We start from the raw sequence: 15,924 nt of genomic DNA, 5'->3' as shown, positions 1-15,924 counted from the left end.
TTTATCTAAACACATTTTTAAACGTTATTTTTTTTATTTAGATTTAGTGCAATTCCGTTATGTGTGATGGCAACAATGAATTGTTTCACGAACCATTTTCTCCAGTCTGAACCAGAGATATGTAAGAGAGACTCTCTTATACATCTCTGGTCTGAACACTGGTTTACATTGGGAAAAAAAATTGTACCATTTTTATATGACGGAAAGTGTACAAGGGTACATAACACTATGCCCGGATGGTAAATGACAGTGCACACATATAGTAGAGGAAAACAATACCAAGTCCACATGGTGTTGTTTACCTCTGACTGGAAGTGGACTTGGTGTTTATTAAAAAGTCGGTAACTTGCCGTAAAATTGCCTCTAGACATAGTATGCTTCACACATGTGTAGAGCCAGAAAAGTTATATTCAAAAGTGCAATAATGTAAATTTCGATAAAAATGGACATAGTGTCCTTTACCTCCGAGGTACACAAATAAAGAATGTTACAGAAGAAACCTTTAAATTATAATTATTATTAAGTGATAAAGAATAAAAAAATATATATATGAATATTAAAAAAAACAAATATGGCTAATAATGTCAATCAAAATAGATCAAAAAAGTATTCAAATATAAAAGTTAGTATTATTACCAATGGTGATTAATTGCATTTTGCTGGATAATCTTCTCCTCTCTAGTTCTACAACTCGGGGTGAGTCTTCGCTGGCATAACAATCTGCCTCCACTTGCAACAGCTCTTCCCAGACTAGCTTTATAATACGCTGATCTTGTCTTTTGACATTCACATCTTAATCTTTCTGCCTCTATTATTTTTACTATATTTGGCTGGTTATATAATTCTTCCGACTATTGTTAATATTTCATCACTGTCCGTAGTTTCTTAGTTTGTTTATTTCTATTTTTCCCTTTTGCAGGCTCCTTGTCAAAACTTTTATGTTTTTATTTAGCTCTATTGCTTGTTTAATTTTTTCTACTTTGTAGTTTCTTTTGTCTTTTCTGATTGTGTTTTGTTTATTTTATTTAGCGCCGCTTTGCTAATACTGTTATCTTCTTTCATCTGCCGTCTTTGGTCTATAAGGACTAATAACAATAATAGTCGAAGAGATTTATACAGAGCTATATAAATCAAGAGAAAAAGATAACAATACGCAACCTCTAATTACAGTAAAAACTGGGGTAGTAAACCAAGGATTAGATTTAGTGCCCAATATAACAAAATCAGAAATTAAAGAAGCCCTAATGAAAATAATCGAACCTCAGGCGAAGATGAAATAGTGTTTAAGACACTAAAAATTTCAGGATATCTATTACTCGAAAAAATTAAAATAATTTTTAATATCTGCCTTCACAACTCCAATATTCCAACAGACTGAAACAACGCCACTATGATTTTATTGCAGGAAGGACTAATAGAGAAATACAATAAACCTTTAGTGCTAATACTTATCGATGAATAGCATAGAATGGCTCTGTCTCCGGCTTCTGCACGCAATGTAGCTATTCATCAATAATTTTAAAGTGTTAAAGTAAAATGTGATGTTGGTCTTTATAACTTTTAGCCAGATAAAGTAAAAAGTCTTCAGTTATCATCGTTTAAGCTTAACGTCAAGTCACACTTTTTGAAATATTGTTTTTATTAGAAAATGGAGTATCTAAGTACAGTAAAAACACAATTTAATTCATACTCCCTTTATACGGATAAAACGTTGATGTTTCTTATAAAACATTAATACTTTAATTTTTTAGATATAGACCTATAATGTAAGAAAACATAATCAAGGTCCAGTCAACGGTTTAGAAGAAAAATAGCTTGAAACTTATGGTACATTTAAGGAAAGCGTTTATTTTTGAGAGAAGTATAGAACTTACGAGAAAATTCAGGATTATGTACTGAGTTCAATGTTATTTAATTTATACGCTGGAAGAACATACAGTTTATTTAACAAAAGCCTTTCATGTGGAAAATATTCCAAAGGTGTCTGTATATACTTCATTAACATAAAAAACAAAGACTGTCTAATAATATTAAGACAAATAGTCAAAATTGTGTGTAAAATGAAAGTGATATGTTATTAACAAAACAATTTAATATGTTTTTCACTGAAGATTTTAATGAGTGCGTAGGCTTATTATACCAATTATAAATAAATACAAGTATTTAGAAATTGTCGTAAATACTTGAATTTAGATTATTTTAAGTAAACTCCTGTGGTAGAAACATATTTAATACACAAAGGTAAATGAGAATTATACTCAAGCTTTCGAACAGAGCGCTATGAACTTCGTTTTGTGTGCTTAGATGTTTGTGAATAGGTTTGAAAGGAGATCAACCCCCGCCTAAACCGGATCCACCATATAAAAATGATTCAGTTTAAGGCACAATTAAAAAAACTTCTTAGTGCTAATATTAATTATTTAGTAAAAGATATAGAACTGTATTCTTACTATTGTTCTAGAGCTATTTTCTTGTCGCATCTCAAACCAATTACAGTATAGTCCCTTTATAACGAATACGGTTATTACGAGGTTTCGCTTATAACGAGCTACATTAGATGTCCCGTAAAATTTGTATTGAACTATAACCCTCTATATCGAGGCAAGTTTGGTTATAACGAGAGAAAATAAGATCAAAAAACGTGTCTTTTTATGTTTTATGCCCGGTTGTGGCTTTAAATAAATATCCTTTCTAACTGCCGCCGGCAATAAACTTCTTCGGAAATTTATAATTTATGATTCACAAGTGTCATTGTATGGGGTTGACCACTCGCACCTAATAATAAGAAGGTCCTAATGTCATGGACGTTGTAAGAAACTTTATACAAAGACAAAACCCAAATGAAGAAGCATATAACTGTTTCACATATTTAGAAAATATGATAGATAGAATATTAAACAATTTAAAGCAGTCAAAAATGACAGACTTCTGCCAATTGCAGAATCAATAGTTTATGTTATCCTTGAAAATACGCTTTACACAGATTTAGAGAATACCGATTTTTTGTTTTAACGTATATCAGTGACAATAAAAGTAAACAACTTTTTTTTCAAAAACGCCATTCAAACAATATTTGGCATTTTATAGTGCTCCGAATAGCTTCACTATAGGAAATTAATGTTTTAGAAAACTACATATTCATATGTATGCACAGTATTATTGTTGTTTGATATAACGAGTCTCCCATTTCAGTTCTCGTAATAGAGGGAATCTACTGTACTATTTTTACTGGGAATAAAACACATTTTAACGCGGGACTACACCGCGTATCGGTCGAAAGTACTGAGTCGTGATAAATTTTAAAATGACGCCACTTGTATAGTGGTCGTAGTGGCCTTCCTCGAATGCTCCAAGCGGTTCCTTTAAAGCTTTACCGACTGGAATTATATTATTTCAGTTTTTTTTTTGGCCTTTGGGAGATAAAGTTTAGTATTTTTGTAGTCGGTGCTTTTGACCGTGCGTGTGTATAGTTTGGTTTAGGATATTTGGCAAGAAGAAATTTGGCCTGAGGCTGGTGGGATGACCCAGTCGACCGCAGTATTATAGTAATAAACAAACCTATTGATGTTACTAATACAATATAGCAACAGTTTTGGAACAGCTTACTAGAACCGGAGTTTATATTATTTACAGAACTGACCCGTTACCTATCAATGCAAATAAATTGGTAAAATTAAAATTTCTACACAATGCTTTGTATTAAAAAAATTTAGCTATATACGAATTAGTCATATTTGGTTATTCATCTGATTTACTCATCTGAAATTAAGTTGCTTGGAATTAATTATTATTAACGATCACAAACATTTTCATGTTCAACGAGCTCATTACTTAAATTTTATGGAGTTAGAATATTATCTGTTCTATGCCGTTTTCACTTTAAATAAAATGGACTTTCGATAATGAATCTTTCTATCTTTAAATAAAAGAAAATTAAAAAATCATTAGCAAGTCTATTAGTTAAAGATAAAGTATACCTCTTAATTTTATTCTATAGCTTTACACATTATAATTCTCGTGCTTAGAGGTATTTAAGTATATTTAGGAAACATAATTTAGGAAACATTATGAAAGGTTGAAAGTTTTAAATTTACACATTCAGGCAGTTATTTTATTGCATTTAGATCGGTGGTTAGATCACGACTATTCAAGTAAAATATCAGAAATCTGTAAAGCTAGCGCTAACTGTAAAACACGTTTACATTTATCTGATGATGCCAAAGAAATTATTAGGAATGTTTATCAAACAGTAAAAGAAGATAATCCAAATCCAGAAGACCGTAAATTTCTCATCGAGGCAACATCTCGATTCACAAGGATGCCATATACAAAAGTGTAGAAAACTTTTATAGATTGAATTCAACCTCGTAAAAAGTGGAGTAACTTTTCTACATATAAAGCAGTAAATGAAAAAGACGCTGAGGTAATTAGAAGAGTATTTTATAATTAATATTCAAAGAACCTAGTTTCAACGCTTAGTATGATCCACGATTAACTTGTTAAAGGCAAATCAATTACGCATTCGCCTTCAACTTTATCAAGTTTTTTAAATCACATTGGTTTTCAATACAAAAATATTAATAAGCGATCATCAATAATAGATTCTCCTCGACTTATTAACTAGAGAAACGAATACTTGGATGCTATATCTAAATTTAGAGATTAAGGAAGATTGATATTTTATTTGGATGAAACGTGGTTCCATACCCACGATACTGCCCAAAACGGTTGAACAGACGACTCTATTAAGTGTACACCCAATTATCCAATTAATAAACGTCAGCGAATAATTATTCTGGATCTTCTCAAAATATCACTTTGCAGGTTCCTACAACAGACAACCACTAAAATAATTCACTAACTTCTCATATTGCAATAAATGTCAAATGTGACCCTTCCAACAAGGGAAATATCAACATTATCAACTAAAAGATATTTACCTCAAACTGCATCTCCAACAGAAGAACAATCAACCAATCTATTTCACAAGGGAGGTAATAAAAGTAGTTCTACATCCAAAAAAATAAGGACCGACACCAATTTTGAACCTAATAAAAACATAATACCCACAAGACAATTCAAGACTCACCCCAAAAACAAAAGATACAAGTGGGCCAGAAATTACAAAATCAAATTAACTAATCAACTAAAGTAACAACATAAACCGAAGAAGCTGCTGAAATATTTATGAATCAACATTCAGAATCATCTGTCTTAAATTTCGGGATTTACTAAATGGGACATACGGATCTAAGGACGTTTATAATATTGTTAAGAATCATACACCAGATTTAACATCACTCATTAAAATGCTTGTAGATACTCATGCTCATTTTACTGACTCAAAATTAAGAATCCGAATCACACGACTACCAAAAAGCTAGAAAAACTATTAGAACATGCAACATCTGAACCCGATAGTGATTCATGAGTTTCAACTAATTCATAAATCGTCTGCAATAGTATGTTACAATTTATTTTAAGTGGGTATTATACCCATTTAAACATGCTACAGCTTCTTTTCGCAAAGCATGCACCAGATATTATTTCTTTACAAGAAACCTACTTTAAAAATAACACAATGCACAACCTGAAAGGTTACAGTAGATTTTGCACCAATCGACCCAATCAGAACTATGCCAAAGGAGGAGTAGCTTTATTTATAAAGTCAGATATACCTGTCCAAAAAATAAACCTAATAACTAATATCGAAGCAATAGCTGTAACAGTACTGGTCCCACTAAAGTTCAATATTTGTAGCATCTATATTTCACCAGATCAAACTCTAACTAAATCCGAATTACTTAATTTTCTCCAACAAATTCCCTTACCTCGAATAATCACGGGAGATTTTAATGGTCATAACATTACATGGGGATCAAATAAAACAACACCGAGGGGAAATATGTTTCTAACACTATGAACCTATGCCTCAACGACGACTCTCCAACAAGTTTCAATAAAGCTCCGGGAACATTTTTCGCCATTGATCTCACCATATTTGAATCTTCGTTGCACACCCAATTCGATTGGGTGTGCAATCGAATTTGCAATCGAATAGCAATCGCTAAAATATTTATATAGTAGTGACCACTTTTCAATCTTAATAAAACATACCGCTAATTTAAACACAAACACAATACCAACTCAAAAATGGAAACTAAAAAAGGCAAATTCGATTGAATTTGAGAAAATTGTATCAGACAGAATAAATCAGATTAAAATTTCAGACTTCATCGATGACACACTCACGTGCTTTAATCAGCTTATATTTGATACTGCTAATATAGCCATAGGAAAATCTCAACTTAAAAAAAAAACAAACCAGTTCCCTGGTGGAATGCATAATGTGAGGTCGCTATTAAATTCAGTAAGACTTGGAACCGATACAAAAGTACAAAAGTATTGATCTATTAACAGAGTACAAAAAACGTAGAGCTGAAGCCATAAGAATCATAAAAAAAGCAAACAATAATCATGGCAGAAATACAGATCCAGCATAAACAGCAGTACAGATATATCATTCGTTTGGAAAAAAGTTAAAAAAATAACAGGACAGCACACCTAACAACAAATTGTAAGTCTGGAAAAAGCAAAAACGGTTTTAACTGACCCACAAGATATAGTAAATAAACTAGCTGATACCTGTCAAAAATTCTCATCCAGCCAGATTTACACAAACGAATTCCTAACCTACAAACAAGAGGAGGAGGGAGTACCTATTACAATCTCTGACGATTTCAACCCAATCAAGACACCCCTAAGTTATGGGGAGTTTCAAAAAGCACTTAATACCATGAAAGACACTTCACCAGGTCAAGATGACATACCAATACAATTTATTAAAAAACTTCCCATAGTAGAAAAGAGTTTCTGCTCGAAATTTTTAATATTATTTGGTCATCATTTCCAAAAATCTGGAAAAATGCCATCGTTATTCTAATTATCAAAGTAAATAAAGGTAAATTACACCCAGATTCATATCGTCCTACCTCATTAACATGATCCTCATGCAAACTTATGGAAAAAATAGTTAACAAAGATTAATGTGGACCTTGGAACACAATGATTAACTTATCATCGAACAAGCTGGATTTAAACCAGCCAGATCTACAAACGACAACATTATCGATCTGGAAAACGCTATTTACGAAGCCATGTATGGCAAATTACTTTGATATAACTAAAGCATTTGACACAGTATGGAAACACCGTATATTGAACATTCTAAAAAAGCTGGGATATCAAAGAACTATTATGGCCTACATAAGCAATTTGTTGACTCAAAGAACATTTCAAGTCCGAGCAAACGGTGCTATATCTTATATTAGAGAACAAAAAAATAGAAACCCTCAAGGATTGATTATCAGTCCTACTCTATTTTAAATAACAATAAACAATATAATAAAAATCATTGCAAAACCTGTTCAGGCAAGACTATATGCTGATGACCTGATTGTTTTCATCAAAGGCAAGAACGTTAATAATATGGCGTCAATATTACAAAAACATTAAATAAACTAGTAAATTGGTCCCTAAGGTCTGGTTTTAGTTTTTGTTCCAATAAAACAAAATGTATACTATTTTTTAAAAAACATGTCGAGGATAAACCAAAACTCACTCTTAAGAATCAAAATCTTTCCTATAAAAACGAAATAAAATTCCTAGGAACAATACTTGATCAAGTTATTCAGCAGTTAGTTCTTTCATGTCGAAATGGCCTTAATTTGTTAAAGTAGAATATACCTAGCTCACAGAACTTGGGGTGCTAATGGTAAAACACTGCTCATGTTATATAGATCCCTAATTTGTCCCCAGATGGATTACGGATGTGTAGCATATGCATCTACAATACTACAGGAAGCTTTGCTTTTGATATTACATATTGTTTTACAACATTTTAATGACATTCAAAACAACAACAAACAACAAACATTTTGATTTAGGTAAAAGAACATTAAATATTAGAATAAGCTAACATTAATGGTATATTAAAAATAAAGAATTTAATAGATCTTAAATTATTGGAAATTTTGGAATTGGAATTTCATGGAAAGATTCAAGTATAGTCAGATGATGTAAAGAAACAGATGATAAAAAGGAAAAAATTAAAGAAGCGGCTATAATTGAAGAGCTTAATGTGAAACAATGACAAGCCACACATGAGTTCAAAAAGAGTTAGTGCTATGATCGGTTAAAGTAATAGTATAACAAGCCAGTAAAAATTTATTTCAGCCCGTCGTTAATAGATGACGCGACAAACCTATGGTAACAGTGTTGCATAGATCTAGTTTGTCTTGGTATCTACTCGACATAATGACAAGCCACATCAAAATGACGAACATGGGCGAAAGCGATTCAGATATTTCTGTGAGTTCTGACGATTCTAGTAAGACAAATACTGAAGTTCAGTCCACATTCGATGACAGTGACCGTGATCCTGACTATGTACAATCTAGAAGTGACTCAAGTGATGAAAATACAGGGGTACGTAATTTTTTTGTTAAATGTGGCTTGTCACATTATTACCATTAAAGATTAAAGTATGATTGTTGTGGCTTGTGACATGGCCGTTTATATTATTGCATTTTGTTGTAGGATAATGAACAAGGTCCGTCAAGAAAAAGGACAAAACCAAACACACCCGACAAAACTCCAACAAGTCGATGACAAAGCAATAAACACTGTTATTCAAGATCAAAAAGAAAAATTCGACGAAATTTAGGGCAACCATATGCAAGCGACAAAACGAAAAAAAAAAATGTGCCTAGTCGAGAATTGTTACCGCCTTGTAGTTGCACTAAGAAGTGTAGGGAAAAGCTTCAGGGCCACGAGAGCAATATTTTTAACGAATTCTGGAACCTCGGTTCATGGGAGTTACAAAATAGCTACTTATTCGGATGTATAGATATTGTTAAGAAGAAAAGGTCCTACCGAAAGAAGAAAAAACATCAAGAATCGCATAGAAAGAGCAATGCAGTCTACTCCATTAATGTTAATGGTGAAACTACACGTGTCTGTAAAACAGAATTTTTAAATATCCACGGACTTCAAGCTTCTAAGGGCAGAGTAAATAACATTGTTCACAAGAAGATAGAAGGAAATCTAGTGCCAGAAAGAGACAACAGAGGAAAGCATACAAACCGTGTGAACAAAATATCTGATTCTGAAATACTAAGTGTTAAAAACCACATACATTCGATTCCAAAGTATCAAAGTCACTACAGTCGACTCAAGAACATGAATAAAGTTTATCTGGATCATAACATGAGTATAGCAAGTCTCTATTTGGATCGATATGTCCTTTGGTGTACAGAAATGGGAATTGAACCAGTCAAGGAGCATACTTACCGTAAAATATTTTGTACCGAGTATAATATTGGATTTAAGCTGCCAAAATCAGATACTTGCAAGACATGCGACGAAATTAATATCCAAATAGAGTCAGCAAAATCAGAAAAAAATGATTATAGCGAATTAACAACAAGACTTAACTTGCACAAGTGTAAGGCTCAGGCAATGCAACAACTACTGAAGAGCGCAACAGCCCAGTCCAAAATTGATAACAGGACATGTGTTATATCGTTTGACTTGCAGCAAGCGTTACCGATTCCCAAATTAACCACTGGTCCTGCATTCTATTGCAGGAAAATCTGGATGTATATTCTAGGAATCCATGATTGTACGGAAGACGCTGGTCATATGTTTGTCTGGACGGAAAACATTGGAAAAAGAGGAAGTGATGAAATTGCATCAATACTCATAAAATTTCTAAGCTCAAAGATAGGTGAAGTAGAGCATCTCGTTTTCTTCACGGATAATTGTCCCGGGCAAAACAAAAACTGGCTTTTAATGTCTTTATGGTTCCAGCTAGTAAAGGAACAAAAGTTTAAGTCTATTACACACCATTTTTTAGTCAGCGGACACACTCACCTTCCCTCCGACAGGGATTTTGCTCTTATAGAAAAACGACATAGAAAGTATGCTCCGCTTGTGTACTCTCCTGAGGAATGGCAAAAAATTATAAAAGAATCTAACAAAAAAAAGCCCTTCAACTTAACTGTTATGAAGCAGGAAGATTTCCTCAATGTACAACCAATCTTAGAGAACATTAAAAAGAGTACTCGCACTGATGACCAGCAATCTTTGGATTTTTCCAATGTTTTTTCCTTTTTGTTCAGGAGTGATAACAGACAAGCATTCTACGTTAAACATTCTGTGAATGGTACCTACAACCCCGTTAGGGATTAAGAAGGGACGTCCTAATGTGCTTACTGTATCTGCTTTAAAACAGAAGTATATTGAGCCCATTCGGATTGCAAAAAAGAAACTCGAAAATGTAAGATCATTATTACCCTACATACTTTCAGTGTATCATCCATTCTACAAGAGTTTACAAGAGGATGTCAGCCCTGATGTTGCTGATGAGGTCGCCGAGTTGGTTGATTAAATAAGATTTTGGGTACTTATCATTATTGTAATAATGTAACAAGCCACATTTTTTTTAAATAAAGACTGTTTTTATCTCAACTTTGGAGTAATTTTATTAATATTGTTATAAATATAGTTCCATAGCGCAACATGCACCCACATATCTAAATTAAAACAACAAAAGTTGTTACTGGATTTTATAATATTATTTTTAACATTCAAAGTCAAATATCTCACTTTTGCCTTTTTGAAGCTTGTCATTATTTCACATTAGGCTCTTCAATTATATTAGATGAAGCCAATTCCGTCGCAAATGATTTTTCTGATGGGTATTCTTAAGATAGAGTTGATTTCATGGAATCGGATGGACTATCTCCAATAAAGTCGTAAAATGAATTGCATATATGCAATATCATTTTAAAGTCGTCTACTTTAAAATGTATAAGATATATCTCAATTATCAATATAAATGAGTCAGAAAAAATTAAAGTATTAGATGAATTGTTTACCAAGTAATAAACACAAAAATTTATTTAATTTATCATCGTTTTGTATTTTGAGAACAATTTCCGAAATAAAAATCAAAACGTCAAATAAACTTCCTTTAAAACTAAAATTGTGGCTTGTTCTTAGTAAAAATAGTAAATCGGTTGACAAAAGATAAAACCGAAAATGGTAAACGAAAATGGCGAGGCTTTGCAAAAATGTTTCCATTAGAGATCTAAACCACATTTCGTTTGATCGCAGTATTAACTGAAGAGCCATTGACAAATTATATTATTCTCTACAAAAAACACATCTGTTTCGCAAGTAATATACATTTACTAGATTTAAATCAAATAAAATGTTTAGCTTGGCAATAATTTTTTTAAAACTAAACAATATTTTAACTTAAGTCAGAAATGATAATAAAAAATATATTTAAATTTCTTTCATATTTTCTAATATTTCTGAATTTTATGATTAACATAAATATTACATTCAATAAATAATTATGTAGACGATATTAAATATATGTTTAAATTATTTTCGATATAATCGTATATCTTTTATGTTATGTTAGCTTTATTGTTTATCACAGTAATTAATTGGAGCTTACCTTATATATAGATTTATATTTATTTTACACTATAAAAACCACACATTATAAACATCGCACATTCACATTTACTTATTCAATGTTTATTTACAAGTGCCGTTTATCTGAATCGTGGAAGTTTTTGCAAAACTTGAGAGATCGCACCGCGGAACTCAACTCCAACAAGTTGCCGCCCGATCGTTGCCAGAATTTCCTGAGCGGTGCGTCGGATGCGAATGAAATGTGAGTTCCGTCTTGACACCAACTCTGGTGGTGCTTGCGCGTTTGAACAGCGTTTGGAAGTTGGAAAGAGATCTTATCTTAAAGCCTAGTTGAAAAATTATGATGGGTATGAAAAAACAATGTAAATTAAAGGGTGCAATTTATTGCTGGCGGTGCGATGAAAAAAATATTGTGTTTTCTCCGAAGCGTGTTTCGCTCTAATTAAGCACCGCCGTTTAAGACAAGAGGGTATAAAATTATAAAATGCTTGTGCTTTAGTGAAAAATGCCGATGATTTATGTTATTGTGGTAGCAGGTTGAATTTATCGCCAAATGTAATACTTTTGTGGTGTTTTAACTTGCTCAATAAGGAGCTTTAATTAATATTGTTTCTTTATTTATTTCCGAACGTCAACCTCGGGATAACCATTCAATTAAGTTGTCTGATGCTTTTTCCTGTTTTTTTTTACTATATTCTGCATTTATTAGGTATATAGCTTTTAACCTGAGTTTTAATATACTTATTAGAAACTCATGAAATATGACGGACACAAAACACATACAGGGTGCTCCTAAATTCATGCGACAAAATTTAGAAGATTATTGCTCGTATAAAATTAAGATAGGTCTTTTCTATAACAAAATTTCCTGAGCCCACTCCTTAAGGCTAATATCACTTTTAAAAGGTGGTGACAAAATTTAAGGTTTTATTTTATTTTAATTTCAGTAAAGTAAAGAGTTGGTAGAATTCGAAATTAAATGTTTTGCACCACTGCCCTTGATCGTTTATAGCTCCAAATATTTCGTAGAGTATCTTACGCTCGAATATTCCCGAAGTCATGTATCCTTCTGCCTTAGAGTCCATAAATTATGCCCTATATGTGAGAACCGGCCTCAGCAGTGTTTTGTATATAATAATTTTAGTATTTCTTTGGATATTTCTTGAGTGAAATTGTTTTTCGAGTTCCTCGTATGCCCTATTTGTTAGGTTTATTCCTCTTTTAATTTCTTCATTTGTCTTATTGGTAGTAATCACTAGCGAGCCAAGGTATGTAAAACTGTCAACATGACATGACTTTCAATTACTGTTTCCCGTTCTTTAGTTACTATATGATCATTAGTACCCAACAGCTACTTGGTTTTGTCTTCGTTGATGACTGGACCAACTTGTTTCGACGCCGTTTCTAATTCTAGAACATACTGCTAGACATCTAGCTTGCTACGCCCTATTATGTCAATGTCATCAGCGTATGCTAAGATTTGTATCGATCTATTGTAAATAGTACCGCCGCGCCGTCTTTAATTCGTGTGTCTCGGTCTGCCTTTTCCAATGCAATGGTAAATAGAAGGCAATATCTTTTCCAATGCAATGGTAAATAGGATATCTACAACGTAGATAAGACCGGCATTATGACTGTACCTAACAAGCCTTCCAAAATCCTTGCTCTGCGTGGTAAAAACAAGTGGGTTGTTTGTCCTCAGCAGAACAAGATTGTGATGTCCTCTCGTGGGAGTCACTATCCGGGTAGCTTTTAGACAGTCAGAGACAGAGTTCAAAATAAAAATAAAACTTTATTGTCTTCCTTAAATTAAATTGACAAAAATCTTATATACATATTTACAATTTGGTTTAGTCTTCTCAGTACCTGGCCTATTTATTCAAATTAAGTTTGACTTTGTCATATGAAATTAGTCTTATCGGCAAGCGAGTGTGTATTTGAAATTTTACGGGAACGTTGTATCGATTCAATAACAGCGGACGATAGGTACAAAGAAAGGAAAGGAACTCAACACGTCCCTTAAGTGATTCGGGTTATTAGGACACTCCTCGACAGTCTCAACACGACTGCTTCAGAGTACGGGTAGTGAAGAGCTCAACACGCTCTTCGGGTAACGGCGGTATGGGACGGAACAACTTGTGAACTCAACACGTCCACAAACCGGGGTAGGGAAGAAGAGAACCTTCAGTCAACACCTGTCGATTCTCTCTCTATGAGGAAATGTTGCGGTTTATATAGCGGAGCTTGGTAATTAGTTTTGCCCTTTCTACTGTCGATACATTTCTACTTCATGGGTTGGTTCGCACGCACGCTGGTTTAACGGTGATGGCTTGGACTCATCGTTACAAGATTAACTGGTGACGTTAGAAACATGTATGAATGCTGCAGGGAATTGTATGCCAGAGATATTTGTATTTCCCCGTAAGAAAACAAATCTGCTCTTAATGGATGGTGCTCCATCAGGGTCATCTGCAGTGTATTATGAGACTAGTTGGATTATCAAAGAAAACTTTATTGTATGGTTTAAAAAGTTTATTGAGTTTTCTAATCCCGGACCTCAAAAATGAGTGCTACTTATTCTTGATGGTTACAGTTCCCATACCAAAAGTTTAAAACTCCTTCATCTTACTCGGAAAAATAACGCTAAATTATTATGTTTTCACACCACACACCACACATCGATTACAACCGCTCAATGTCTCATTTATGGCACCACTTAGTACATTTTATGCACAAGAGGTTAAAAAATGGTTGCTTAATCACTCTGGGAGGGGTGGTTCAATTTATCAAGTTGGACAACTAGTCAATGCTGCTTTTTCAAGAGCAGCTAATGTTCAAACTGCAGTGAAGGGATTTGAAAAAACAGGAATAAATGCTTTTAATAGAGATGTATTCCCTGATTACCTGTTTGTCCCGTCAGATACCACAGAACAACCAAACCACAATAATTCTGAGCAGCAGATATCATGTGCCACTACTACCAACACCACAGAACATTTTACTTTTTCAAGTGGAACTGTGCCTTCTAACGACGCTTCTCCTGAGCCTTATAAATAAATTTCTCCTGAGCACTCTACTTCAACAGGTGGGTCTACGTTACCCAAATCAGCTTTTCTGCTTTCAACAAAAATTTTGATACCCCCACCCTAAGAAAAGAAGCGTGTAAAAAGGAATAGTAACAAGAGAAAAGCTAAAACTGTCATATTAACATTGTCACAATACAAGGCTAAACTAAAGGCCGAAGAACAGGAGCGCCAAGAGAAACAAGAAGGTAAACAGGTAAAAGACCTTTTCAACAAAAATAAAAAATCTGCGACTTTCGGTGATAATCTATTAAAGAAAACAAAGACTAGAGAACCAGTCCTGCTACTGCCCAAGGAAATGAAACAAAACAATGGTTTGTCTATACAAAATAAGCGTAAAAATAAAAAGTGCCAGGCTGAAGATTCTGATACATCCTCTAATGCAGACGAGGAAGAAGAAGACGAAAAAGCTTGCATTTCTTTGCAATGAGATGTACAAAAACTCTATCGATCAGGAAGGTTGGATTCGTTGCTGCAAATGTGGTGGCTGGGCACATGAAGCTTGTTCAAGCTGTGAAGATGATGATGAGACATTTATATGCGATTTTTGTTTATAATTTTATTTTTGACGTGACAACGTCTTAAATTAGGTTGTGGCTCGGAGTCACTCATGAAAAAATGTAACGCCCGCTCACGTCTGTTACGATGAGTCACCGAACGAGAGAGAGGCCCGCCGGACCGGCGAATGCCTTGCGTCTCTCTCCCACTCAAACATGATCGGTCGGCTGCGCGCGCAGCACTAGAGAATTAGGCGCGTTGAATCGGTACATGCTTGTGTCTCTGTCTTTCTCGAGCGTTCTTGGCGTTGTAAAACTAAGAAAGCGTCATAATACAAGTTCACACGTGTGGTTAAAGTATCGTCAGCTGTGTCTGTGGTGAAAATGTGGAGTGCTTAGATTCGTCATTTACAACAACTACAACAATAAAGGTAAATAATTGTACACTAATATTTCATTATCGTAAACTATGATTGATTGATTAATTGTTAGATTGACACAAAAGTTGAGAAACTGAGTTTATAGGTTATGTCATACTATTGACAAATGTTGATAGTGTTAAGTAAATTATTAGTTTAAATCACTCTGCAATCAATCGTAATTCAGTAGATTGAGAAGAAACAGCGCGTTTCAACTGCAAACAACTATTGTGCAATTTAATAATATTCATATCAATAAATATTCTACCGAGAAAAAGACGTTGTCACGTAAAATCTTCGCCCGTAAAACCGACTTTACAGGCAACCGATTGTTTTATTTTCTAATACTGTTCATACTGTCATATTGAACCTACTGATAATAATGTTCAATAAAAAAATAACCTAATATTTCCA

At 33.5% G+C, this 15,924-nt stretch overlaps 1 protein-coding gene across 2 annotated transcripts in view; it reads right to left on the bottom strand.

Annotated features, from left to right (window-relative positions):
• AkhR (Adipokinetic hormone receptor) overlaps positions 1–15,924 on the bottom strand; it is a 365,860-nt gene that overhangs the window by 315,287 nt on the left and 34,649 nt on the right. Inside the window, exon 1 of one of the 2 annotated variants that reach the window (XM_072533003.1) lies at positions 11,531–11,693. The exons of the other annotated variant lie outside the window; for it this stretch is intronic. The gene's annotated coding sequence lies outside the window, so the exon portion shown is untranslated. Of the gene's footprint in view, positions 1–11,530; positions 11,694–15,924 lie in introns of those variants that run through there. 2 annotated transcript variants of the gene reach the window in all.

This window comes from Diabrotica undecimpunctata, chromosome 5 (assembly GCF_040954645.1).
Source record: "Diabrotica undecimpunctata isolate CICGRU chromosome 5, icDiaUnde3, whole genome shotgun sequence".
NCBI lineage: Eukaryota > Metazoa > Arthropoda > Insecta > Coleoptera > Chrysomelidae > Diabrotica > Diabrotica undecimpunctata.
This window is presented reverse-complemented; position numbering and strand designations above follow the sequence as displayed.